The sequence below is a fragment of the Miniopterus schreibersii genome, assembly GCF_964146895.1.
Source record: "Miniopterus schreibersii genome assembly, chromosome: 1".
Lineage (NCBI taxonomy): Eukaryota > Metazoa > Chordata > Mammalia > Chiroptera > Miniopteridae > Miniopterus > Miniopterus schreibersii.
The window spans coordinates 70,387,464-70,415,287 of NC_138101.1; the positions used below are offsets into that span (position 1 = coordinate 70,387,464).

Sequence of the window (27,824 nt, forward strand, 5' to 3'; positions counted from 1 at the left end):
AGTAGGTTTGCCTGTTCATCCTTACTGCACTAATCCCACTTTTTTAAAGACTATTTTTTAGAGCAGTTTTAGATCTACAGCAAAACTGAGGGGAAGGTACAGGGGTTTTCCATATGGCCCCAGCCCCACACATGTACCACCTCCCCATCACCATTGTCGCTTACCTGATGGTATAAGTTTGTTATAACTGATGAACCTACACTGACTGTCATCATCACTCAGAGTCCATAGTTTACATTAGGGTCACTCATGGTATTGTGCATTCTGTGAGTCTGGACAAATACCTAATGGCATGTGTCCACCATTAGTTTCATTGCCCTAAAAGCCTCTATGCTCTGCCTGTTCATCTCTTTCTCCTCCCAACCCCTGGCAACCACCGATCTTTTACTGTCTCCTTAGTGTTACCTTTTCCAGAATGTCTTTTCATGACTTGATAACTCATTTCTTTTTAGCACTGAATAATATTCCACTGTCTGGATGGACCACAGTTTCTTTATCCATCACCTGCTGAAGGACATCTTGGTTGCTTCCAAGTCTTGGCGATTATGAATAAAGCTGCTATAAGCACCTGTGTGCAGGCTTTTGTGTAGAGACACAAGCTCTCAGTTCCTTTGGGTCAATACTAAAACACGCATTGCCAGATCGTATGGTAAGACTATGTTTCTTTTGTTAAGAACACCCAAACCATCTTCCAAAGTGGCTGCACCATTTTGAATGAGAGTTCCCGCTGCTCCACATCCTTGTCAGCATTTGGTGTTGTCAGGGTTCTGGATTTTAGCCTTTCTAATAGGTGTGCAGTGGTAATAATCCTACCTTTGAAGAAATTCATTTTGCTTTCAAGCACGATGCTTATTATAATGTAAGAACAGCAGGTCCACGCTTGCCAGTTTTAGGACAAGGAACTCACCACTTCCCTCACCAGCATTCATTCAGGCCCAGCACCACATCTCATCAGTGATTCTGAATTTTTTCAAAAATCCAAAATACTTTATTTTAAAATCCTATTGACATTTACTTTGTTCATAAAATGCTAAAAAGAATTCATCAGTAAAACAAATGCCTTCAACTATTTAATCTCAATGTATAAATTACAAATTTGCCAAATAGTAAAGTTTTTATGTATTTTTTTAAAAATTGGTAACATTTTCTTATATATATTCTGAGTGTTTGAATGCTTCCTTGATATAAATTATAAGGACCCTTTGAGAAATAAGTTTTCTCTGGCACAAGATAAGGAAACAAGAAGCTCTGAGCTGAGCTCTGGCTGACGTGTAGGCCTGTTAAATCAGATGGTACATTTGCTGAAACTAAAGCCCAGCTCCTCGACACTGATGTGGCCTCATCCCAGATCCCTCGCCCAGTCGCACATCGGCAGGCTGGAGTAGCTGACCTGCCCACATTTCTCAAATGCCCTGTGCACAGCAGCTGCTCCCATTTCAAACAAACCCTGGGATGTGCGACTCCCACCCAACATTAAAAATACCGTTAGCAAGCGGTCCGTGTCACAGGCCACATGGGTTTAAGCTACAATGCAGCTGATTCTATAGCCATGACCATAAATTATATGTATTTATAGCCATGACGACTGAATAATAATTTCAAAACCACCATTACAGGTTCCGTTTGTTTGGGGGTTTTGCAACTAAGTTAGAAGACTATCACTTAGTTACAGGATACTAGTTTTACCACTGGAATAACTCAGGGAATAACTCATGATTTAGGGAACAAAACTCTTTGGATAATTACCAGCACTCAGAACATACAGCCCAACAGCTTCCCTGAGTACAAAACACCACTACCTCTGTGTCTGTCAGGAGAAACACCCCGGAGGTCTCCCTGGGCATGCAGCGGGCAGGTGGGCACACCCACAAAAGCCACACCTCAGCCCAGAGGCACTTTCCTTCACATACCACAACCAAAGGGCACTCGGGACAGACACACCTCTGTCTGACAGCTGCGTTCAGGACAGCCTCAATCTCTATGGGCAAAATAACCCAAAATTGCACAGATGAGCCCTCCTTAGGAATCCTGCAATTGACAGGCCAGGGGAGACTTTCAGTACGGAAAGGACTCTTCGAGTGTGGCACAGCAGTCAGGGTGACATCAGAGCTGAGTGAGTGGGGGGAGAACAGCCAGCAGGTGACAGCCATCGGCAGTCCCTGGATCTGGACATTCACCAGGTTCCTGCAGGAGACCAAAAGGTCTTCCCTGGGGCAGCTGGTGCTTGTGCCCTGACCCCACAAGACAAGGAGGGTGGGATCCACCAAGACTTTCAGGGGCAGCAGAGATCAGAGCACGTACCCAGCAGGAAGCCTCTGACACTCACATGCTACCTCCTCTGAGATCTTGCGTGAACCCTAAACCACACCAACTGCAGGAGGAGGCTCACTACCGGTCTACCAATGGGCTCCCCTGGACAGCCTGGCTCTGCGGCAGGTGACACTGGATGAAACGGCAACTTCAGGATCAGCAGTCACCTCCTCACTGACAGATCACTGCACTTTCAATTCAGCGGTGGATTAGTGACACCAAGAACATCACTGAAAATAATAATCTGCCCTTGCGTTTGCAGTGTGGCTCCTCCATCCCATAAGCCCAGGTACTACTGCTTTAAATAAATCACCTTATTATGCCCAATTAAATATATTATTGGCTTGCAAAACCTGAATGTAGATCCAGTAAAAACATTTAGAATCAAAATTATATATCAGCATTATTTTTCTTACTGTTTTTAATTTTATTTTTCAATTGCAGTTTACATTCAATATTATTTTATATTAGTTTCAGGTGTATAGTATAGTAATTAGAAAATCATAATGCTTTACAAAGTGGTCCCCCCCAATACTTCAAGTACCCACCTGGTACCATACATAGTTATTACAATATTATTGACTATATTCCCTATGCTGTACTTTGCATCCTTGTGACTATTTTGTGGCTACCAATTTGTACTTCTTAATCCCTTCACCCTTTTCACCCAGCCCCCCAACCTCTCTCCCCTCTGGCAACCATCAGTCTGATCTCTGTATCTATGAGTCTGTTTCTATTCTGTTTGTTCATTTATTTTGCTGCTTAGATTCCACATATAAGTGAAATCATATGGTATTTTTCTTTCTTTGTCTGACTTATTTCACTTAGCATAATATCCTCTAGGTTCATCCATGCTGTCACAAAGGTAAGATTTCATTCTTTTTTATGTCTGAATAATATTCCATTGTATATATGTACCACCTCTTCTCATCCAATCATCTATTGATGAGCACTTGAATTGCTTCCTTACCTTGGCTACTGTAAATAATGCTATGAGGAACATAGGGGTGCATATATTTTTTTAAATTAGTGTTTTGGATTTCTTTGGATATACAGGGGTGGGCAAAAGTATACCCAGAAGTAGAATCACTGGGTCATAAGGCAGTTCCATTTTTAGTTTTTTGAGAAACCTCCATACTGTTTTCCACAGTGGCTACACCAATCTGCATTCTCGCCAACAGTGCACGAGGGTTTCCTCCTCTTCTGTACATCTTCACCAACACTTGCTGTTTGTTGATTTATTGATGACAGCCATTCTGACAGGTGTGAGGTGATATCTCACTGTGGTTTTCATTTGCAACTCTGATGACTGGTGACATAGAGCATCTTTCCATTTATCCCTTGGCCATCTGTATGTTCTCTTTGGAGAAGTGCGTATTCAGGTCCTCTGCCCATTTTTTAATTGGACTGTGGGGTTTTTTGGTGTTGAGTTGTATAAATTCTTTTTTTTTTTAATTTTAAAGGACATTGATTAAAGCTAGGAACAGTGAAACAAGGAAGGGCTGGAGGAATGAGCCTAGGCTGGGCTGCCTTGGCTCACTGGGAAGTCAGAGAAAAGGGGGCCTAGAGGACAGGTTTGGGGGATTAGCCTGAGATGAATTGCCACCACCCACTGTTGCTGGTTGCATGTCTCATGGGGTCCCTTAGAGTTTAGGAGATGTGTGCCTGTGCGAAAATAAGGTAGGGGAGGGGCAGGCATGCTCCTGGGAGGGAGGGCACGCCAAGCTGTATGAGTTCTTTATAAATTTTGGATATTAGCCCCTTATCGGATATTTCATTGGCAAATATGTTCTCCCATTCAATAGGTTGTCTTCTCATTTTATTTATGGTTTCCTTTGCTGTGCAAAAACTTTTCAGTCTGATGCAGTCCCACTATATCAGTGTTCTTTATTACCAGGGTCACACGTGGCTAAAACAGTTATTTACATAAGAATTCTAAGCTGAACTAGACTTTGGGCTGAATGTAGTCTCCGCTGCATATTTTGTAACACCAAACACTTTACTTGTGTTTTATTATATTTGTATAGTTTTTTCCTACTATCTGCTTTATGAGGGTATTTCCTGCTTTTAAACTATAATACTTCAACTATAACCATACATTTATAAAACCAGTGTGTAAGTGTATTTCATCATTAAGCACTTTACAAGAAAGCAGTAAGAAGGCACTTAAAGGAGAGGCCGGTTTTCTCCTAAACCAAACCTATATTGAACTTAACAACAACAAAAAAACCATATAGAAGGTTTCAATTTCCAAAAGCCTGTGTACCAGGGTCCTCTTGGGTAGACCACAATAGATGGAGAAAGGAGTAGAGGGTCTATAGTATCTTTATACTTTCAGAAAAGACCATTTAGGTAAATTTGGGCACCATACTGAGAGATTAATTGAACCATGGAAAAACAAACAAACCACAGTTTCTCCAGAACAAGACTAAAACCCTTGCCATCTGAATAGATAACCGGAAGCGATGAGCAGAACATGAAAAAAAGGGAAACAGTCATGAGAACATATGGAGGCAAAACAACCTATTACGTTTCCCCCTTTGTCGTGACGAGTTCCATATCCTAAAACTGAATTTAGAAGTTTTACTACCTTTAACTGGTAGTGACCCCAACCCTAATTTTTAAGCAAAAAGAGTAGAAAGCATCTGTTATGTCAAAATTTAGTAATGAAAGTTTACACATCTCCAAACAATTCCAGTTTGTCTGCGTGTGGATATAAACATGTTGGATGCTGAGTCTCAGCCCCAGGCTTCTCTAATAATTTGCTGACTGGTTATCTAACGGCTAATTACTCAGTCATGTTGGCAAGCTGCTCCAGTTTCTGTTTTTGTTTTTTCCCACTGGGGACGCATGTGAACGTTCCTGTTATTGCAGTTAACTGCTTCTGATGTTCAGTCCCGAGGAGCAGGGGCCAAGGAGATGAAGAATCAGGTTTGGGGAGATGGGCACTCTCGGGCCCAAGAGCCATCGATGGGTCCAAAACTAGAGAGCGACCATCCTGACAAAATGTCCCCTATTAACAATTTATGCCACAGGGTGACCATGCACACACATCAGTGCACACACCAGCACACATGCACACGCATGCACACGGACTTCACATGCACACACATCCATGCGCACACCAGCACTCACGTGCACACACATGCACACAGGCTTCACATGCACACATCAGTGCACACACCAGCACACGTGCACGTGCACAGACATGCACACGGACTTCATATGCACACACATCAGTGCACATGCCAGCACACATGCACGTGCACACGCATGCACACGGACTTCACATGCACACACACCAGCGCGCACCCCAGGGCACCTCTCAGCAGCGCACAGTCACAAACGGGAAAAGGACGGCCGAGGAAATCAGACACGGGTTTGGCATCGGCCCCACTCAGGTCGCAGCTCCACCCTCCCACTGGGCAAGCCAGGTCCGCTTGGGCATGTTATCTATGCTCCGTTAGCCTCGATGTTCTTTTCGGCAAAATGTGCACAATGACAAAACTCGCTTCACAGCCGTGTTAGGAGGCGCGGACGCCACGCTGCGCTGACGCTCAGAGAGCAGCTGCCTGGCACAGAGCGCCCGCCAGCGCCTCCTCGGGCTGCCTCACACACAGGAACAGGCTGACGCAGCTCCCAGGAAGGAAGCCATTCGTTTTATGGCCGAAAATAGGACTTAAGATCCCGCTCAGAAAGGTCAGGCCTCAGAACGAACAAAAATGTGGTGTGTTTTTAGAAAAAACAAAACAAACAAACCATATTCTGTTTGCTTTTAAAAATGATCTACCTTCTTTAGCATACTTTAGTATGTATGTTTTTTGATCAAAAAGTGTCCAATAAATATAGAAAATCAAAGAACTCCGTAAATGCCAATATCCCATCTCAGTTCACGGTCTTTAAGAAGACATTACTACAGGATTTCTATCAGTGATGCTTTCCTGGGACACCTGCCAGGACGGGAAGAGCAGCTGCACTTCTGGCTCTCGGGATCAGCCTACCGAGAGAGCAGATTCCTGGAGCATCCCCTCCTCCCTTCTCCTACCCATCACCAACCCTTCTCTCCCAAACCTCCGAGAAAGAAACCAAACCTTCCACCAGCCAAAAAGTGTGATGCTGCTATCACTGCTCCAACCACAGCTCTGTATTTGAGGTCCATCTGATGGACACCCAATACTGACTTGGAATTACAGTGTCTTCCCGTATTAAGACAAAACGCATGTTCCAAGTGCAGTTTGCTGGGTGACTGGCCTTCTAATTCAGGATGGGAATATTAAAATCAGTTAAGTTCAATACATAAGCTTTTACTCGGAAACTACTAGACCGGGGACAGTAGGACACAAGGATGAAGAATTAGACGCTTAGACATTCTCCCCTTAAGTTCTAGAACACAATTTTTTTTTAAAGTACCTAAGATCCTTTCCCAACTTTAGCCCAATGATTACAGTATTTAAATTCATTTTTCTGCGTCAAAGCATTACTATTCACCAAGTAATTACTCCATTTGGAATACTGAGCAGGCTGAGAGGAAGGGCTCCGGCAAGGGTAAGAAGTAGGGACCACCCCAAGGGGCCTACTGAGCGCCTGAACAGACAAAGCACAAACATGGGAGGAGTCAGAAAAGGACGAGATACAGGACATTAGACGACAAGACGAGCCTGGTAAGGCCGCAGAAACGTCAGTTCTGAGAAGGGGCATTGTGGCAAAGAGGCCTGATGGCAGAGTCAGGCCAAAGGAAGTGTGGCGGCTTTTCCTTCCAATGAAAATCTTACGGTTTTCATAAACGTCAGGGGGGTTGGTAGACATGGCCACACAGACCAGAGAGAGGACACCAGACACATAAGGGCAGCAAGGGTCCCTCCCCTCTTCACGCCACAATCAGCTTCAAGAGAAGAAAGTTCAAGTAAGCAAATGTGATGGGCCAGACTGTGCTTCCATGGTAAGTGTGTTTTAAGTATGTTTTTACTGATCTCAGAGAGAGGAAGGGAGAGGGAGAGAATGAGATAGAAACATCAGTGATGAGAGAGAATCATCGATCGGTTGCCTCCTATATGCCCCCAACTGGGGATCGAGCCCACAACCTGGGCATTTGCCCTGACAGGGAGTCAAACCCTGACCTCCTGGTTCATGAGTCGACGTTCAACTACTGAGCCAGGCCAGCTAAGCGGTAAGTGTGTATTAAATTAATAGATTAGAAAATAATTAAAAACTCTTCCTGCACTTTTGTTTACAATTGCATGATATCCAAAGAAAATATCTAGAAGACCAAGCCAAAACAGTGCTCAAATCCCCATTCTGCCACTCAACTTCCTGCTTGTGTGAATTTGCACGCCTGGTCCTGTATGTGTAAGGAAGACTTCACACACCTATCCCCTCCCAGGGCTTCTCTAGCTCCCAGGTGAGGCTGGTGCTGCCCATCAGGATGTGAGCCATCTGAAAGTCACAAAGTAACAAACGGGTGGAATTATCTGTATCATCGTGAATCCTGGAACCCTCAGGTTGGAAAGGGCCTCAGAATCATATCTGAAGCTCTCATTTCCTCCCTGCCACAAATCACAAAGGAAATGCTATAAACTCAGTCGGATGACAAGACCAAAGACGAAACAGGCCTGCTTCCTGTGCAGCAGCCCCAGGCCTGGACTTTCAGCCCCTGTGCACACTGTCGGCAGTCAGCGCCCAGCAGTTTAAACCGTGTGTCAAACTCAGACGCCTCAGGAAGCTGCAGGGAGACAAACAAGGAGCGGCTGCTGCTGGAAAACCGGAATTCAGGTGCCCTCCTCAAGACAAAATCAAAAGAGTTTTTTTTCCCCCCAGCTTTATGGAGACATTTATTGAGATATAATTGACATATTACTAAGACAATTATTGAGACATAATTGACACATAACATCCTGTATTTTATACACAAATACATCACAAAACGATTACCACTGTAGGGCTAGTTAACACCTCACATACTTACCTTTGTGTGCGTGTGTGTGTGTGTGTGTGTGTGTGTGTGTGTGTGTGGTGAGAACATTTAAGTTCTACTCTCTTCGCAAATTTCAAGTACACGATACAGTATTAACTGTCATCCCCATGCTGTGCCTTAGATCCCCAGACCTTCTACTCTGCTTCTATGCATTTGGCTTGTTTTACCCCCACATGTAAGTCTTTCTCTTATTTCACGTAGCACTCTGTCCTCCAAGTTCATCCATGTTGTCACACATGGCAAGATTCCCTTCTTTTTATGGCTGAATCATATTCCACTGTAGAAACATACATCTTCTTTATCCACTCATTTATCAATGGACACTTGGGTTGTTTCCATATCTTGGCTTTTGTGAATAATGCTATAATGAACATGGGGGTGGAGATATCTCTTCAAGTTACTGACATAAATTCAGGTGTGGGGTTGCTGGATCATATGGTAGTTCTATACTTAATTTTTTGAGCAACCTCCATACTGTTTTCCATAGTGGCTGCACCATTTTAGATTCCCACCAACAGTGCACACAAGGGTTCCCTTTTCTCCACTTGTTGTTTGTTGATTTATTGATGGTAGCCATTCTGACAGGTACAAGGTGATAATTAATTGTGGTTTTAATTTGCATTTCCCTGATGATTAGTGACTGTTGAACATCTTTTGTCTATTGGCCATCTGTATTTCCTCTTTAGAGAAGTATTTATGCGGGTCTTCTACCCATTTTTTAATTGGACTGTTTGTTTGATGCTGAGTCGTACGAGCTCCTTGCATATTCGGAAGTTTTGAAATCCTTTGCTAATCACACAGAGCCCAGGACTGACTCCAGGTGTGGATCCCGGATTCACATTTGGCTGCCTGTGCTGAGCGTGTGAAAGATGCGGCCACTCCATAAAAGGGCAAATCTCTCCCATCACTGGCTGGCATCACAGCATTGATCCCAAAACAGTTGGTGAAGTAGCTTCCAACAAGGAAATAGCTCAAAGTTTACACATTCCTTTTTAATTATTAAACCCTTAAATAATCCACTCGTTAAATTATCTTAGTCCAAAACTCTACCATAGTGCCTACTACCTATCAGGCAGCAATTAAACTGTGGTATGTGTGGTTTGGTTTTGTTTTTAATATATCTTTATTGATTTCAGAGAGAGGGAAGGAGAGGGAGAGAGAGACAGAAACATCAATGATGAGAGAGTCATTGATCAGCTGCAGCCCGCAACCCAGGCATGTGCCCTGCCCGGGAATCGAACCCCGGTCGCCTGGATCCTAGGTCAATGCTCAACCGCTGAGCCACGCCCGGCCGGGCTAAACTGTGGTTTGTCTGGGTGGATGGATCTGGGCCCAAAGCCCCCAAGCCCTCTTGCTGAACATCTGGCCCTGGCGGGGCTCGTGCCTTGCTACCATGCATACTCCTCTACCTGCCTGGGTTCCCAACTTTCCCAGCCACGCAGCTAGTGCAGATATAGCAAGATTCCCACCAACTCTGACCCCAGGACTATTCTCAGGTGGGTCTGAGCCTGACTGGCCTATCCCACAACAGTGGTTCTCAAATGTTACCCGCATCAAACTCCTTGTGAAGCACAGGTTGCCGGGGTTCCCTCCCAGTCCCTGAGTCAGTAGGCCTGGGTGCGGCCCAATCACCTGCATTTCTGACAAGTTCCCAGGTGATGGTTGAGGGACCAGCCGCAAGAACGGCCACCCGGGGGGTCCCTCCCTGGCACCACTATGTCAAGGAACGGATGGAGATTTTAATCCAATCCCTTCCTACTCTTCCTCACGTCGTCCTAATTCTGCACAGGTCGCACCAGCTATGACAGTATTTCCCATTATTTTCTTCTTTTTCTATTTGAAATACAACTTTATTCTGATTCTAAGGGAAAAGGAATGGGAATGACAGTAATAAACAAGGTTTCACCACTGAATATTGTGATGCAGCTGCAGCATTCTCTATTTTTCTTTCTTTTTTTCTTTAAATATATATTGATTTCAGAGAGAGGAAGGGAGAGCGGGAGAGAGATAGAAACATCCTTGATGAGAGAGTCATTGATCAGCTGCCTCCTGCACGCCCCCGACCGGGGATCGAGCCCGCAACCCGGGCCTGTGCCCTGACCGGGAATCGAACCACAGTCTTCTGGATCCCAGGCCGATGCTCAACCGCTGAGCCACGCCCGGCCGGGCTGCAGCATTCTAATAGTTGAAACTCAATAAGGAAACAACTTTGTTCCCAAACAGCTAAATACGCAGGTCCAAAACATGGAGGTCTTTCTTAACTGCCACGTTCACTCCGAAGCCCACTCATCTCTTTCAGCATCCCAAAGATCAAGCACCGGCTCCTCTCAGCTATATAACAAAATGGCAAACACGCTGCACACTGACATCGCGGGACAGTTGCCTACAAATCCAGACTTCTGACGCCGGGCTCCAGCTCCCCCTTCTCACAGGTCGTCATCCCCGTCAGGGAGAGCAGCGGCCTGAGCAGCCTCTCGGTCGAGCTCATACTGTGCTGCCAAAGCCGGGTCCAGGACAACCTCGGGTGGGGCAAGAGCAGGCACGGCAACAAACTCTAAATCAGGGTCTCCAGTTAGTTTTCTGGCAAGCCAGAGGAAGGGCTTTTCAGAGTTGCAGCTACTTTTAGCAGAAATGTTGTATGTAGTACTGAAGGTTCTTCTTTCAGTGAAAGACAATTGATTTTCCCTTAACTTTCCCATCCTTAATGTCCACTTTGTTGCCACACAACACGGTAGGGATGTTTTCACACACTTCTGCCAGATCTCTATGCCAGTTAGGCACATTCTTGTAAGGAACTGTCGAAGGTACATCTAGCATTATAATGGCCCGCTGGGCCTGGATGTAATAGCCGTCTCAGTCCGCTGACCTTCCGGCCCTCTGTGTCCCACACATTGAACTTAATGGGCCCTCTGATGGTGATGGACCTCACACGGGGTCCATCACACGAGAGGGTGGACCTCAACACACAGGCTGGCTACCTACTTCTCGAATTCACCAGTCAGATGACGTGTCACGGATGCAGTTTTCCCGGTCCTACCATCACCAACTAATACAAGTTTGCACTGAACTTGGTGTTCTCCTTGGGCAGCCATGGTGATGCTACTTCCAGAAGTGTCTCTGGGTCTGTCTATATGATGTATTAGTATCTGTTAGGGTGTGTCTCTCACATTTTTATTTTTATTTTTTAATAGTTATAGTATACCTGGTCAGTAATCATAAACAGTTGGACAATATAGAAAAACCCAAAAAACAAGTATAACTATTATTATGTCTAATATAATTAGCAGACAGGTAAAGACAAAATGGATTCTGAATTCAATCTCAATCTACAGGTTTACAGGCTTTGCAGTGTCTTGGGATATCTGTCTACCTCTGGTTTCAGCAGCTTCTCACCCTGGAGGGGTTTTTGATGTCCGCAGACAGGGTAAATATCTATCTGTAGTTAGGTGCCTGATAAGGTCCCTTCCAATGAGGTTGGAGAGTGTCTTCTATTTGGTGTCTTTTTCAATAAACAAAAACTCTAGGTGGCAGTCAAATGATCTTTAAAATCTTTGTCTCCTTGCAGCTGGCCACGTTCACCTGATATGAAGTGGGGAGCTGGTGGGGCACAAAGGGCCCCTGCCTGTACCTCGCACTGGGTGCAGGTCTGCAGGGAGGTCCTGAGGATGCTTCAGAATTTTTGCCAACTGTGCCAAGTAAATGTCGATATAAGAAATACCCAACCCTGATTCAGCACCCTTCTGTGGCGTTTCTCAACTGCAGAGTAAAATCCAGCCTCTCAGCAGGCACCGTCATGATCCCCCCCAGCCCTCTAAACTGCCACTCCTGCCCCCTGCCCCAATCTGGGGTTCCCGCCACTCTGAGCTCCTGGGTTCCTCCCCCAAGCCCATCCGGTGCCCTTTCTACACCTCTATCCACACAGCTGCCTCTATCTCAGCTGACCTCTCCTCCTACGTTCCATAATGTCGGGCAATAGCCCACAAAATTCCCCGGCTCCTAACGATGCCTCCTCCTGTTCTCACTGGGAATGAGCTCCCCACCTTCTCTGATCAAATTCTCCCCACCCTTCAATCAAGACCTTTCTCTTGGCCTCCCCCATCAACCTGGGATAGCTCTTAGCTCCCTCCGTGGACTATGAGGGCAGGGCCAGCCTCCCATTGTTTTCAACAACAGTAGTTCAATCTGCTCATCTGAAATACTCTCATAACTTGGAGATCTGTTATCTAGTATGCAGCCATTAAAAATGACATTTGGTAAAAACATTTATTAACATGGAAATTTTGCATGATACACTAGTAACTAGAAAAGGGAGCAAGTAATAAAGCTACGTTTCATAATACAACGGTATTGGTTAAGAGTATAGATGGGTGGATGGATAGACGGGTGAGTGGATCGAATGGTAGGTGGATGGATGCATGGATGGATACTGAAGAACCCAGAAAAAATATACATTATATACTATTAATAGAGGTTATTTCGGGTGGTGCGATTCATTGTTTTTTGCCAAATAATTTTCAGTTAACACTGCTTGGTAAGAGGAAAAATATCAGTTGCTTTTAATTTGTTTGAAAATGTTTGGGGGAAAATATGCTTCCTTGAAGCTTCTTGATAAAATTGACCTTATTGGTTATGGCCATTCTCATTTATCCCAGCATCACTGTGATACACGGGAGAGCATATCTTTTGTGACCAAAAACCTAGTCATGCCTTCACATTGGCAAAGTGGAGAAAGCGTCTCTCCATTTCCTCCAAAGGGCCGTGAGGAGAGATGAAATCGCAAACACGAAGGAGCTCCTGAAAGCCTCAGAGCTCTAACGCGAGATAAAGGCCGAGCTATCGATTTGGCTACTCAGCTCCATTTGAAAACGGCTTTTTTCCACTTAGTGGGCACCACGTTCACAAGGCACAGAGAACTGCCATATTAAATTTTAACATGATTGCATTTTTATAGCACACGGAGGCAAAAGGAGAGCATCCTTGAGTGACTTGGAATCCACTCCAGCTGAACCCGTCCTGCCAGCAGAAGTCGGGGGAGCGCACACCCAGCACATCTTCCCAGCTCTGCGCACAAGCCTGTTTCAGGGGCCTCCAACGTCAGCCATAAAGCCTCAACAAAGCCTGTTTATAAATACTTTAAACAAAAAATAACTAAGTAACTTATGCAATAAAGGGTTTACTGAACACACCCTTTGCAAGCATTCGCTCTAGTGAGCACCAACAGGCAATGCAAAGGTGCTGAGATGGAGGTGCGCATGGGTTGCCATGACAATACAAAGCCAGAAACAACTGCGTTTGGGCAGAAGCCCTGGGTCCCCATGCGCAAATAAAGCCCAAAGGCCCTTCCAGCATCCTGGAAATTCTCCGGAGTGCACTCGGCTGACCCACATCCCCGCAGGCCTGGCCAGCAGCCCCACCTTAGCCCACTCAAGGTTTCCAAGAGTACAACCAAAAGTAGTAAAACTCAAGCTCCACCTCCAGGCAGACACCAAGGAAAGGTGACCTGAGGTGGCACTTTTGCATTTTAGATCCAGGTTCCTGATGTCAATTATTAAAATAAAAACATGTCAGTCTAAATTACAGTCGCTTCTTAGCTGGTCCCTATTTACACTAACAATTACAAAACAACTTGAACTCCACTGCAGCAGGCAGACAACAAACCCTCCACTGTCCACGGGCCAAGCAGCCGGTGGAATTGCTCGGCGAGGACTCCGGGCGGCATTCCCACATCTGCCGGTTCCAGTCAAACTGACATTAAGTCCCATGACAATGACTAAGAGACAGTCCACACACTAACTTCAGCACGGAGGAAAAATCATGTCGAAATTTAAACACATTCTAAAAATGGGCAGTTGGTAGTAGTCGATTCCTAGATTAAACATTGCTCAGAGGGCTTTCTTAGCTAGCCTGGCTCTGCTCCGCTGGGAGGGCCGTTCTGGTGCTGGGCTCTGCCTGGGCCTGTGGGCTAAGCGACGTCCAGCCTGTTGTGTGGCCTCAGCTGCCAGCACCAGATAAGACATCCTAACATTGTCAAGCATTTTTGGCACAGCTTCCAAATGCTAGAAAAGGAGAAGAGTAATGAACAAGAATGAGAAGGCTTGGGCAAGAACAGAAAAAAAATTACTCCTAAACCTGCAAAAGATTTTAAGCCGGGCAAGGCCTCATGCACACTTGCCGTGCACACCTAGTTTCCATCAGGGTGACTGCAGCTGTGAGCTCTTAATGCGTCTAAATAAATACAAACGCCACCACCTATAGGTAGAGTTGTAGTGAATCTTTTTGATTATTTATAAATGGGGAAGAGTTGCCTAAAATTAAAATTAAAAAAGGACAATTAACCTGAAATTGTATATAATAAAAAATTTTAATGGCAACCTTTTAATTTAAAAGAACTATTGAAGGATATGGCATTAGACAGTAATAAAATAAAACAGTGAAGATTACCCCTGAAGTTCTTTGAAAAGAGTCAATAGAAGGCATGTCAAAATAGATTTTCATAAACTGGAAAACTAGAAGAACTGCATCTAATGAAATATATGATAAATCACTTGATTCATTCCCCCCCAAAAAAAAAACCTACCTAAAAATTATTTTCAAAAAGCTAATAAACTGTGGATAAATGAAATAATAAAATAAATAAGGAACCACAGATTTCCATCCTATTAACCTTCAGTCAGGTCCACATAAGCATTAATAACTGCTAACACTTTCTGAGTGCCTGTCATGTGCTAAGCACTGTGTGGAGTAGCCGATGACCTTCATAACCACATTGTGACTGAGATACATTATGATCCCCATTTTACAGATGAGAAAACAGAGGCAAGGAAAGGCCAAGGAACCTCCCAAGGCCACACGGCTAGTGAAGAGCAGCTGGCGTCAGAGCCCTGCCAGAATCAACTCCAGGGCATCACCTGGAACCGCCCCTCCTGACAGAACTCTATTAAATCCACCTGCAGGCAGGGACCCCACAGGATGGGGTAAGAGCGGGAGAGGGGCACCCGTCCCGTTTAGCACCACCTGGAGAAATGGTTACTGTCCATCTTCCTCTCTGCCGTCAGCGCATCTCCATTTCTGGGCTCCTTTTTTGTTCCTGCACTTTTGATTTCTCTTTTCCTTTTTCCCTTGAGCCCACCCAGTGGCTCCACCAGATTAACGAGGCTCAGCACTGCACCCAAAGTCTCAGTGCTGCACCCTGACCTGTTCAAGACAGGGTACAGGGGTGGAGAAAATGCCACAGCAGAACAGGAGCTCTGAGGGCAGCTGGCTGAGCCCAACTGGGAGAAGCTGCACCTCGCAAAGAATAGGACAGCTCAAGGTCACACAGACGGCGAGCCAGGGCCAGAATGCCCATTTTAGTTCTTTCACTAGAACTCTCATTTGGGGCCATTCCTGAACAAATATATTCATCACCCCCCAAGACCAATTTGTATTTATTCTGCAGTTACAGATGCCATTCACCTATGAGGTATTCATAGGAAATAAGATCAATAGCAGACTCATGTCCTTCCTCTGGCTCTGCCCTCCTGTCATGAAGGGCAGAGCTAATTATGTCACTCGTTGTACCAGGAGTTCTTTAAGTCACTCTCAATTTTCTCTCACAGCTGAAAGATGTCTCCAGACACCTCCCAGTGGCCCCGGCCCTGGGCATCAAGATCGCTGCAGCTGGAACAGCTGAGCCACAGGCAGATGAGGAAGATCCGTGGAACCCGGGCTCGGAGGGCTGTGAACAGCTTAACGAGAGATTTGGTTTTTGTTTCTGTGGGTTTGGGTCCCGGGGATGGCTTGATCGGGGCAACCACCGTGTAGCACAGGCTAGGTAAGAGCCTGAAGAGACTCGCCATATGCTCATCGCTGGAAAAGTATGTGGCGATCTGACACGTGGCAGCAGCAGGGAAACAGAAGAAATGGGCTGTGGGAGACGCCACGCGGTGCCGCAGAGGCCGACGAGGCCAAGACCCTCTCAGACCGGCCGCGTGCTGGGTACTCTGAGTGGTCAAGTAATGCAGAATTCTTACAATAACCCTAAGAGGTGGCTGTGACTGTCCCCTTCTCCACGGACAGAAGCAGGATTCAGGTTCATTCCACAGCCCTCCCCAGGATCAGAGACACGCAGGCACAGAACCGCCCACGGCTGCAAGGACGGAGAGTGGAGCCCGGGCACCGGAGAGCAGTCCCCGTTTGTCCCGTAAGCATGGGGTAGAGGGCGGCTGCCCCACACAGAAGCCTCCAGGGCAGGACCCGAGGGAACCCGCCCTTGAGGATGAAACCTGACAATGCAGAAACAGGTCTACCATTTCCGTGACATCAGCCCCACTGAACAGGCACCACACTGCCCTTCAGACTTGGCCTCGCCGCTGGGTTACAGCCTGAAGGTCACCAAACACGAGTCACCATGGCTCCTGCTTAAGACCCGCAGGAGGTGTCCTCAAGGAAGGGGACTGACTCCCTGTCAAGAGCTATTTGCTAAGACAGAATACTTTACAGAAAGCAAACCACCTCTCATGTCTTCGGTGCTATTCCCAATCTCGTCCATTTGAACTAGATTTGGACTGAATTCTTCCCAATTTACGGTGTAATAGGAAGAGCACTGAGCAGCGAGGAGGAGGCCGGTCGCTGTGCCAGCTGAACCACCCTCTGGAGCTGATCCCTGGCACGTCCGCTCCGTTCCCGGGGAGGGCAGCATGCGCTCCTCTCAGCAACCCCAGGGGGCCGCGCCATGCCCATCTGCCTTCTCAGCCACAACACGACCAGGCTGGACCAAACCATCTCTGCACTCTAGGAATGTGTGTTACAGAATCAGAAATGCTCACGGACTCAGACCACGTCTCTAACCCAAGAGGCAAAACATGAGGCTCATGAAACTGCACAACTATCACCAGTCAGAACATTACCGGTCGCTCAGCTTTTCTGGTTTTCTCTTTTTGTTTAAATAATTAAAGATACTTGTTGACCAAAAAAAAAAAATTAAAAAAATTCACTATAGACCTGGGGCAGGGGGGGACAGTTTTCTTTCTAATTAAAGATTTTTAAATTCTTCCATATACTTTTTTTAATAGTTGTAATTATAGCCATACTTAAGCACTTCAACTCAATGAAAGGTTAATTATACAGACTGGTAATTATAAAAAGTAAAATAACATGCAAAATGTCATAATGAATAATTAATAAGACCTCTTTGATCTGCTTCAGACCAGAGATACAGAACTGACAAGCTCTTTCTCCATCGTATGTGGATGATCTTACTGAAAAAAAAATTAATATCTGATACCAAAAGCAGTAGTTCATAATAAGCATTTAACCTTGCCTTAAAAATAAGGTGAAAATTTTCCATTAGTTTCACACTTAAACATATACCCAAAAAGTGAGGCATTGGTGGCTCATCCACCTTGTGGTTCAGGATGAGATGATGTTTTTGTGGCAAATGTTCTAGATTTTCTCCTACATCCTGTAGGATTGCACTGTAGGGTCATCACAGCACCTGGAAACCTTCAGGAAAAGGTGCTGCGGTAAATGCAGAAGCAGACAAGAGGGGCTCCTGCCCTCAAAGAACATTAAGTCTTCTTAGGGGGGCCAAATAATTAATTCAAATAATTCAGATCAATAATTAAATGTATTTGATATGTTATTAATTAAAATGAATTACTTCAATGCACATAATTCTCAATCACTACAAATTTAATCAAAATAATGCAAATAAACTGTTTCAGTTATTTTGATTATTAAAATAACTCAAATAATTTTTAAAGTGCCCTACCTTTGATACTTTGTATTTACTGCTTTTCTCCTCTTTTAGGGGAAGCATAGTGTGAGTATCCTGGACTCTTGGGGTGTTTATAGTTTCATAGCAATCTCCATGTTAATTAAATCTGTAGGGATTTAATACATCATCTGTAGGGACTCAATTGTGCTTCAAAAAGAGTGGCACTTGAGATCACATTTGATACAGTTATTAATACTGCTTAAATGTGTCACTTTGTAACAACTAATAACTGTACCACAGAGCAGGACAGTTAGCACTTAGCACCTCTAGGTGTTAAAGCTCTTAAAACATTTTTACAAGAGTATTCGTTAACAAGTAGACCTTTACAGGAAACTCAGAAGACTCTTTAAAAAATGAATTTTACAATGGGAGAAATCTTTATCAAACATTCACTCAACGTAAACACCCACTCTCCAGCCAACCCCTTAAGATATGCCTAAAACTGAGGAAAGGAGTAACACTTCCAGATGTGTTCCCCAGTGATGTGCTCTGACGTAGTATCTGCAAAGGAGCTTGGGGCTCCTAAATTTTCTTCCCCTTTTTAAAGCTTACTTTCAATTACAGTTTACATTCAATATTATTTTTTATTAGTTTCAGGTGTACAGCCTAGTGATTAGATAATCATATACATTCTCATATAAGTATGAAGACATTGTAATATTTTTATATGGATCTATAATAAAATCAAAGTATCACTTCTACTTTAATACTCTATTTAAAATGTAACTTTCCAATAAGTAAACCACCAGTATTCAATGATCAACATTCCAATAGACTTCTGAAACCTTTAGAAACTGTTACCTTTAAAAACTGTATGATGAAAGATTATTTTTAAGTTTGAGCTGGGAAGAACCAGTATCATGGGACAGAACACAGTGAAGTATATGAAAGCACAGGATTTCAAGAATAACAATTCGTAAAATAGACAATGCCATGCTGTAAAGCAACAGAGAAACGGTTTTCAGGACAGACAGGTGGGTAATTAAAAACACGTATTGTTCCCTCGTCTAGCCAGGTCTGAAATGAGGTAACGATTAAAATGAAGAACTGGCAATGGACCGGGTGAGTTATAATTCTCACCTTCTCAGAAGGGTGGTGATGACCAGCACTAGGCTTGGGAACATGCCGGGGCAGGATCAAAATTCGTGCTCTGGATGACGTCCGGCCCGTTTCTCAGCATCCACCTGACCTGCTCACACAGACCTAGGCTCCCACTGGCTCAGCTGAACTTGAACTGCTTGTGCAGAAGTGCCTTCCAGGGGACAAGCACTCACTCTACTTCAGTGTGATCTACCTTAAAGACGGTTTCATTTCTTAGGGCACTTTTAATACAACACTTTATTCTAAAATGCAATGAATTGCAGTAGCCTCGCGTTCATTCTCTCTCAAGGGCAGTGAAGTGAAAGGAGCTGCAGCTCTGGCCAGCAGCCCACGCCCACGGTAACACCAGGAGCCCCCAGGCCTCCTGTTTCACGCCCTCCTCGCACGCACGGCCGGCTCTTCATCGCTGGTGCCGAATCCTTTCCCACAGAGCACGGCTAACACTCCGAGCATGTTTCGGCCCCGTGACCGAGGCTGGTTCACTCCAGACCTGTGCCCCTTGCTGGCCCCTCAAACCCAGGGAGCGGCGCCTCCCACACGCTCGGCTGGAGGAGGGAGGGAATCGGCCCGGCCACTTCCCCACGCGCTCGCGTTCCTGTGGTGGTGTTGGGAGGACATGTGCTCCTCTATGAAAGGAATTTGACTAACAGCTCCACAATACAGAAGCCCATGGGGTGGAACGAATGCCATTCCTCATGCCACATGACTGCCTCCCCAACCCCGTCACTGCAGAAGCACTGAGAAGTTAAAATTTAAATCCCGCCGGCCTGTGCGCTACCCAGGGCCTGGTACTGGCAGTCCGATGGAAGCAACAGGAACCTTTCGAGTTTCCCTAAAATGCTTGACTACAGGCCTCTCGACCGGCTGCCCAGAAGACTATCCCATCTGGAGCTGCCACGACTGCCCTGCCTGAGCCCAGCTCCAGAACTGACCCCAGCTGACACCAGGCTACCCTAAGGGCGCCCAGGGCTGACCCCTGGCTGGAACCCGTGGGCTCGCCATGTGCTCGGCGCTTTTCCATCTGCTTCAGCGCTGCTCCCCTTCTGACGGGGTAGAGGCTCCACTGAGAGTCTTTCTGCGAAGAACTGGACGGGGTGCAGGCGCCAGAGGGCACGTTCAACAAGATCTCGTTCCTGCGGCATTATTTACAAAAGCCAAGATAGGGGAGCAACCCGAGCGCCCATCCATAGGCAACTGGATAAAGAAGAGGTGGTGCATATATACAGCGGAATAGTAATGATAAAAAAAGAATGAAATCTTACCATTTGCGACAATATGCATGGACCTAGAGGGTATTATGCTAAGTGAAATAAATCAGAAAGGGAAAGAAAAATATCGTATGATTCCACATTTTATATGTGGGGGAAAAACAAAGCAAACCAACAAAACAAAGCAGATTTCATAGGTACAAAGAACAAACTGATGATTGACAGATGGGACAGGGTTTAGGGGACTGGGTGAAAAGAGAGAAAGCACTAAGCATAAATTGGTGGTTACACAATAGTCACAGGGATGTAGAGTGTAGGGAATATAGCCAGTAATAACTATGTATGAAGCCAGGTGATCACTTTGTAAAGCATATAAATGTCTAATCACGATGCTGTATACCTGAAACTAATATACTATTGTATGCCAACTATAATTGAAAAAAATATTTTTAATTTAATCTAAAAACAAAACAAAACAAAAGTACCTGCCTGGCTCTATGCTCCCTGGGCTAAAACAACATACAGCAAGTCTACTGTGCAGATAAACTGGACCCCAGCACCAGCCCTTATGTGAAGGAGATGCACCCAGCCCCTTTTCTTGATAAATCTCTCATTCGTGAGACTATTAAACAAAGGGTCTGCCGTTTCTTGCCAGCAGTGGGACGACATTTTCCCAAACTAAACACCCAGGTGTTCTGGTAGCTGGGGCACCTGGTGCTCCTCCCGCCTTGCTCACTGCAGGTTTACTGGAGAAGGCAGAGCTTCACCTGCCCAATGCCGCTGTCTGGACCCCTGGCCACCGCTGACCCACCTCCGGAGTGGACTCAGGGGACAAAATGCTCCCCACACAAAATACAAAGACTTGTTGAAAAACTGCTGAACTCTGGAACTTCTCATGGTAATAGGGTGAATTAAGAAAACTGACCTCCAACCACTATGAAAAAAAAACTTACTGTACCCACTGGGGCAACAAACAATAGAGGATCTCACTGTGCCTAGCTCATCGGGGTGACCTGCCTGGTAGCCGGAAGGCTGGCACTCAGTCATTGACAAAGAATGTCTCTCAGTCAATGCGGGGAAATGCTTTCAACTCCCACAGCAGAGGCAAAAACAGCTCTTAAAGGTGCTCTCTCCTGTCTTTGTCTGTGGAAAGGATGACCCTCCTGTCCCACCTGACAGGCCTCCTTCCAGAAGGCCTCCTAGAAAGCCCTCCCGTCTCCACATCCCTAAGGCGAGCCTGGCCTCAACGTGCGGGTGAGGAGCACCTACACTGATGCACCCCAGTACTCAAACAGAAAAGGAAGCCTTCCCATCTGGGCAGCCTTGTTTCTAGCAGTCGCATTAGCAGCGTTTTATTAGGGTAAATGCTAATAAAAATCTCAGGATCTACATAAGTGTTGTCTTTTAGATACTCCAACCTCACACTAATAGCAAATGCAAAGAAATGCCTCCTCTCCTATTTCTCTTAGCCCCGCCTGACGTTTTATCAGTCTGAGATTTACGATGGTTTGTTATTTTTAACCCGCCTTATGCAATCGCTGCACCAAGCCATGTGCTCTGGCAGCTCTGCTTACGGAGATAGCAGCTTGTGCAAGTTCAAAGGGACACTGGAGATAAGGTTTTCGGTGTAAATGCTCGCCCCCCCTCTTTTCCTGGGATGCGGGGTCAGCGTCTGCGGCGGTGAGCACGTCGGCACTGAGCTCACGCTGGTTCAAGCGCAGACACTGCTTACAGTCACGTAGAAAGGACAAACCACCCAAAAACTAGACTCCCTAATAAGAGTCTCAGGATACATCAACCTCCTAAAGTTTTCTGAAGGGCACCAGAGAGTATTACTCATAATGTAAACTAACTCAATCAAAAGTCTGTCCTCAACAAGCCACCTACTTAAATCTCTGTTTCACACTGACACCAAATTCTTGAGGATTTAAACAGACGTAGGCTGTTTTCCAGGAACAGCCACAAACACACACGATTGAGGCCAACCGTCGGTCTCACTGAATCTGCTCAGGAATTCACGTTGGTAACAGTCCTTGATACACAAACTGGTGGCAGACACCAACCGTTCTAGCCTCAGGCAAGCGGGGGACAATCGGCACTAATGTTGAAGAAATAGGCATCGGCTAGTTCTTCCTGATTTAATGTAATAAAAAGAGGTTAGTCCAAAGAAAAAGTATGCACACACATCTTGAAGACATATGCCCCAATTTCCCAGCTGTTTCCACACAGGCCGTTAATGTAAAGCAACTCCAGACATCAAACCCATTTTCTGTAGGTCCAGAAAGCCCGTCCTACACAGGTTAAGTGAACTCTGCCCTTCCCTGACAGACAGAAAACACCGACAGTCTCAAGGACGGTCAGACAGACGGGCCCAAGTAGAGGCGAAGGGGCTGGTGGTTCAGCCCCGACAAAGCGAGCGGCAGCCAAGCTGCCAGTCCCGAGCTGACTCACGGAGCTGGTCAGGCCAGTCTTCGGAGTGCTCATGGCACCAAGGAGCTACGCGGGGATGGAGGTGTCTGCCCTGCGCATCTTCTGTTGTTTTACCGACGAGGGAAATGACCACACGTCACGGGCCTGCTGCTGTCAGGAGAACGGTAGGGACGGTGTCAGGAGCTGAGACAGGCCAGCCTCTACCTCGCAGGCGTCTGGAGTCAAGGCAGCCTGGGTGCTGCACCAATGGAGTCCCTGCGAGGCCCGGTCCTCACAGGTGGCCCAGAGCAGGGCAGGGACCAGCGGGGTCCCTGTTCAGGGCACAGTCATGGGACACCCACTCTGTCCAGCACTCCAGCGGGATCAGCAGGTGACCCCGACTCTGAAGGACCTTGAGGAACGTACAGTCCGGTGGAGCACATGAGGTGCAGATGCCACCAGGACTCGGTTAGGTGAAAGAGCGCCCAGAAAAAGCAACGAGGGACCCTCATCAGTCCCAGGGGTGGGGCACTCAACGGTGCTCGGATACGTGGCCGGCGACACAGAGAACTCAAACACAGCTCTCAGTGTCTGTACCCAGGGGAAACTGTTATTACAGAAATAAAGCAGGCAGCACTTAGATTGAGTTTATTATAACCCCACCCTCCAGGGTTTTTATAGCTTCATCGCACAGACGTGGTTAATGACATCATCAGCCGTGGGCAACAGATTCAACCTGCAGCCCCCTCCTCCCCCTAGAGCCCTGCGGTGGGACTGAAAGTCCCTTAATCACAAGGTAGTATCCGCAGCCACCTCATTGACATAACAAAACACCACTCTTAACACAGGAAATTCCTAGAGTTCTGGGACCTGTGAGCCAGGAATTGTGAATGGTGAGCAAATACATATTTCTTTTAAGTCACAGTATCCCAGGAAGGCGGCATGTCCCTCCTGGGTGCTTGAGGCAACGAGGCAGTGATAGGAAAAAGTCACCACCTGACCCCAAAGTCCGTCGTTTCACCAAAGACACGGGGCTGTGCTTCTAAGAGGACTCAGGATTCCACGGAAAAAAAAAAAAAAAAAAAAAGCCTTAGAGAAGTAAACAGGTAACAGTTCTCCCCAAAGGGCAACGTCCACACCCACCCCCATTACCCAAGGCCTGCTGAGGGATCCTTGTTCAAAGAGCCAACTATCAATGCCTGGGTTCTCATGTTTTCACTGCTCAGAAAGACAAAATCACTGTCCAGTTCATTTTATCTCTCTTTTCCAAAGCTTAACAAGGGAGATTTAACTAAAAGAGATAACTAATCTAGTAGGAGATAACCACAGCTCTGGCCCAAGGATTAATCCCTTCACAAGTGAAAAGGCAGATAACTCGTGACCTTCCCCTCGCCCAGTGCGCTGTGGGGACACAGCCCTGAGTCCAGCAGGCAGAAGAGCGCGTGTGCACCAGCCAAGAACGGCCTGACGTCACCTGGGTGCCCAGGCTGAGAAGGCATTTTCCAGCAAAAATGGAAACATAACTGCTGTGTAAAAGCATCGTGCTTAATTATCTCTAAGCCGAATTCTAAATGCATCCTCATTTCAGAGCCAATGAAAGGAAACTCTTTAAAAAATATATGTGAACAGTGACTAGGGAACCAGGGCAGAAGCATTCAATCCATGCTGGATGAATAAATGAATTTCAAAAATTGATGAGAGAGCATGTGCCATTTAGGAAAATGCTGTATAATTTGACACCCTAACTATACAGCTGCTGCTTCATACTGACAGCTGATTTTGTTTCAGTTAACTCAAGAAAAGGTAAATAATCCTAATGGGAAACCAAAAGGCTTTGCAAAGAGTAACATTATAGTACCAATTCAATCGTACCCGACAATTTAGCCTACGTATTTAAATTCCGAAGCACAGCACTTGCAAAACAAGACATCAATGTGAATAAATATGTCACCTGAAGCAAAACTTAAAGACCCCCTTCTCCGAGAAGGAGCAGCGCTAGATTGCAAGTCACAGAAAGGGTCATTCCAGGTCGAGGAGCTATTTCCTCTGTCCCCTGACATCTCATTTTGGTAATAAAATTTACTCAGTGAGATTAGAGTTCCAGGTTTAGGGACATTTGGGTGTTTCTAGCACTCATTCACCCAGGTAACTAGAAAGCTGGAGGTCTCCAGGGTTCTCACATTTAAAGTCAACTGAGCACTCGGGTGGAAAGTGCGGCCAACCAGGGCATCGCCTCTCACGGTGCAGATTCTGATTCAGTCTTGAGGTTATTTTGCGCAATGTCCTCAATACAGATCCCTGGCCACTGGGAAGGAACAGTGTTCTCCTGACTTCTTGGGACATCTCAAAGTTAAACTGTGATGCCCATGTCTTATTCTGAACTCTCCTCCCTGAGTTGAGGGTAACAGCATCTCCTGCCTAAGTGAGAAGGGTCCCATGTCCCTAAAAATATGAAGCAGAAGACACAGCACCCCTCTCATTTCTCCTGTAAAATAAAAAATTCATCTCGCCCTGGCTGGTGTGGCCCATATACTGAATGGCAGCGGGTTTGATTCTCAGTCAGGGCACATACCCAGGTTTTGGGCTCAGTCGGTTGGGGTGAATGTGGGAGGCAACTGATTAATGTTCCTCTCTCTCTCTCTCTCTCCCTTCCTTTCTCTAAAATCAATGGAAAGCATGTCCTCTGGTGAAGATTAAACATAAATAAAATTTTTAAAAAAATAATTCTTCTCATGCCACTCAAGTCACAACAGGGTCTAACATGCTTTTGTTTCCTGGAGCTTCACTCTGCTGCTGGGAAACCATGAAAACAGAGAGAGATGCCACAGATGATCTGTGGCTACTGATGCCATCCACCGCAACAAAGTATAAAAAATATAGTCTAACCTCGTTATTATTTTTCCAAGTAATAATAATGTTGCAAGGCCAATGTCTATGCAGGACTATAATGAACACAATGGAATTTGTCCCAATAGCAAAAATGTCACCGGGATCTTACCAGCACAGGAGTGGTCTCTATGGAAACCAGGGCATGAAGCGGTAGGAAGGCTTCCTGGCAGGTTGATGTCACTCACAGCCAATGTCACCTGCCTTGGGGGTTCACTCGTTAATGATAACTGAACATTCTCACAGTACTCAACAGCTGGTCCCATACATTCTGGTCCAATGCCTCTTCGGAATAGTCACGTTGTGCCTGTTTTACAGACTAGATCGAGGCCTAATACATTCAGACACTGTCCAAGGTCACACAGAAATGAGCGGCATCACTAGAATTCATCTTGGACAAGGGCAAGAAGCTGTCCCAAGGCCAACCTCCAGATGTGCACAGGGACATCTGCCTGACTTGGGCACATGGCTCGGCAGCCTCACCTTCCCCGAGGGCCACACCCCTTGATCATCCTGCAGAAAGGGGCACCCCGGAAACTCAGTGAACTTGTTTGGTAAAAAGACGCCAAGGGTATAAGTCTTGCCCCAAAGCCTCCGAGACCCACCTCACCACACCCCAGTAAACAAGCTTGTGGGGAAAGACCACCTTTCCACTGACATTCCGATACCTTAAACCAGGGCAGCCATGAGCATGAAATCCCACATTGACAGAGGTGGGGGGACAGTGAGGGGAGGTCAAATAACTATGAAGACGACCAACTCAGACGCTGCCCCCCCAGCCAGAGGGAGACGTTCCCACCCCTGCAAGGCGCACCAGGGCCCTGGAGAGCACGTACCCACCACAGGCCCTGACTTACTGTGCCAGCACAGTGGGCACGTGTGCATGTGTACATTCCAACTGAAATGCAGTGTCCCAGAAGCATATAACCATGGTTCTCATCTCTACTTCCCTCCTTACCTCCCACCAGCACAGTGAGACTAGTCAACAATGTGGTATTCGTCCTGCTTTCCTATCCAAACAGGGGAAGTCGCTCCAAGGTCATTCATGACTAACTGCTGTGAGTAGTGGAAAAACCTCTCCTAATCTGAAAGGATCTCAAGGTCATTCCTCATTCTTCTGGGTCACAGTGGAGACACGACATTCACCTACTCCACTGGCTCTGTGTAACCCTTTTAAGGACATTTTCGGGACAAGCAGAGGCTCATGTGTACTCAGGACTGCTCTGTCACCAGCGCTGGGTCATTGTGACCTGTCCCCAAACTCAGACCCTGCAGACCATGCAGCAAAGCCCACAAGAGGAAGAGAGGCAGCCGTGGTGAACTTGCTTGTCCTCTGGGCTTTTGCTTAGATCCCAGATACCTGAGGAATTGGACCCCTCCTACCAGCTCATGTCCAGAAGAAAACCCGCAATGCCATCCTCTCTCGCTACTGAGAGAGAGAGACACTCAGGGTAAAACAGACCGACACTGGACTTGATTTTCTAGCAGTCGATCGTAGCCAGTGTCGCTGGTGTGCAGTCCCATTCCATTACCTGTGGAAACAACATGGACTTACACCGACTGCAGTGAGCGGTTTTATATCCCTGCTCCAATACGCAAAGTCAGAAATTAGGAGCTCACTTTCATTCCAAATAGCGCCCACACTTTGAAGTCTTTCTAAATCTGATGAAGGGAGTCATTTTCCTTACCGTGCCCATTTTAACAAAACACTTCCATTTCTCTGCCGCACAGTGTTGTAATAAGCTATTTCAGACCCCGGCCGCTGCGCCGGAGACGCGGCGAGCACAGCTCAGCGGCAGCCAGCACACGGGCAGATCTGGAGCCTGGGCCTCAGCCACTCGCCTGGAGGTGTGCTCAAGGCTCACAGTCCATGTGGGGCCTGGAGTTTTCGTTTCTGACAAGATCCCGGACCTGCTGCCGTCAACGAGGCACATACACAGGGCACGCTCCAAACACCATGACCATCAGGTGCCAGTTTAAACACAAAAATAACCCAGCAGGTTTCGCTGAACAGATTTACATTCCCAGTGACATGCTCGCCAACACTGTCATCTAGAATATCGTTCTTATTTTAGGCCTTCCCTGACTCTAACTTTATTCAGAAGAATGGCTTCAAGGATCAGGGCTCCGGGCACCCACACAGACCCCCTGCCCACCACTGTCACACGAGGGGGCATGCACG

General features: G+C 46.3%; 1 protein-coding gene and 1 pseudogene across 4 annotated transcripts in view; both read right to left on the reverse strand.

Moving 5' to 3' along the window:
• The window catches only part of DIP2C (disco interacting protein 2 homolog C), a 365,873-nt gene that overhangs the window by 304,083 nt on the left and 33,966 nt on the right, over nucleotides 1-27,824 (reverse strand). The gene's annotated exons all lie outside the window — the stretch shown is intronic.
• LOC308552955 (GTP-binding nuclear protein Ran pseudogene) lies at nucleotides 10,708-11,394 on the reverse strand (annotated as a pseudogene). Its single transcript has one exon. The product of its transcript is annotated as a GTP-binding nuclear protein Ran pseudogene (transcript).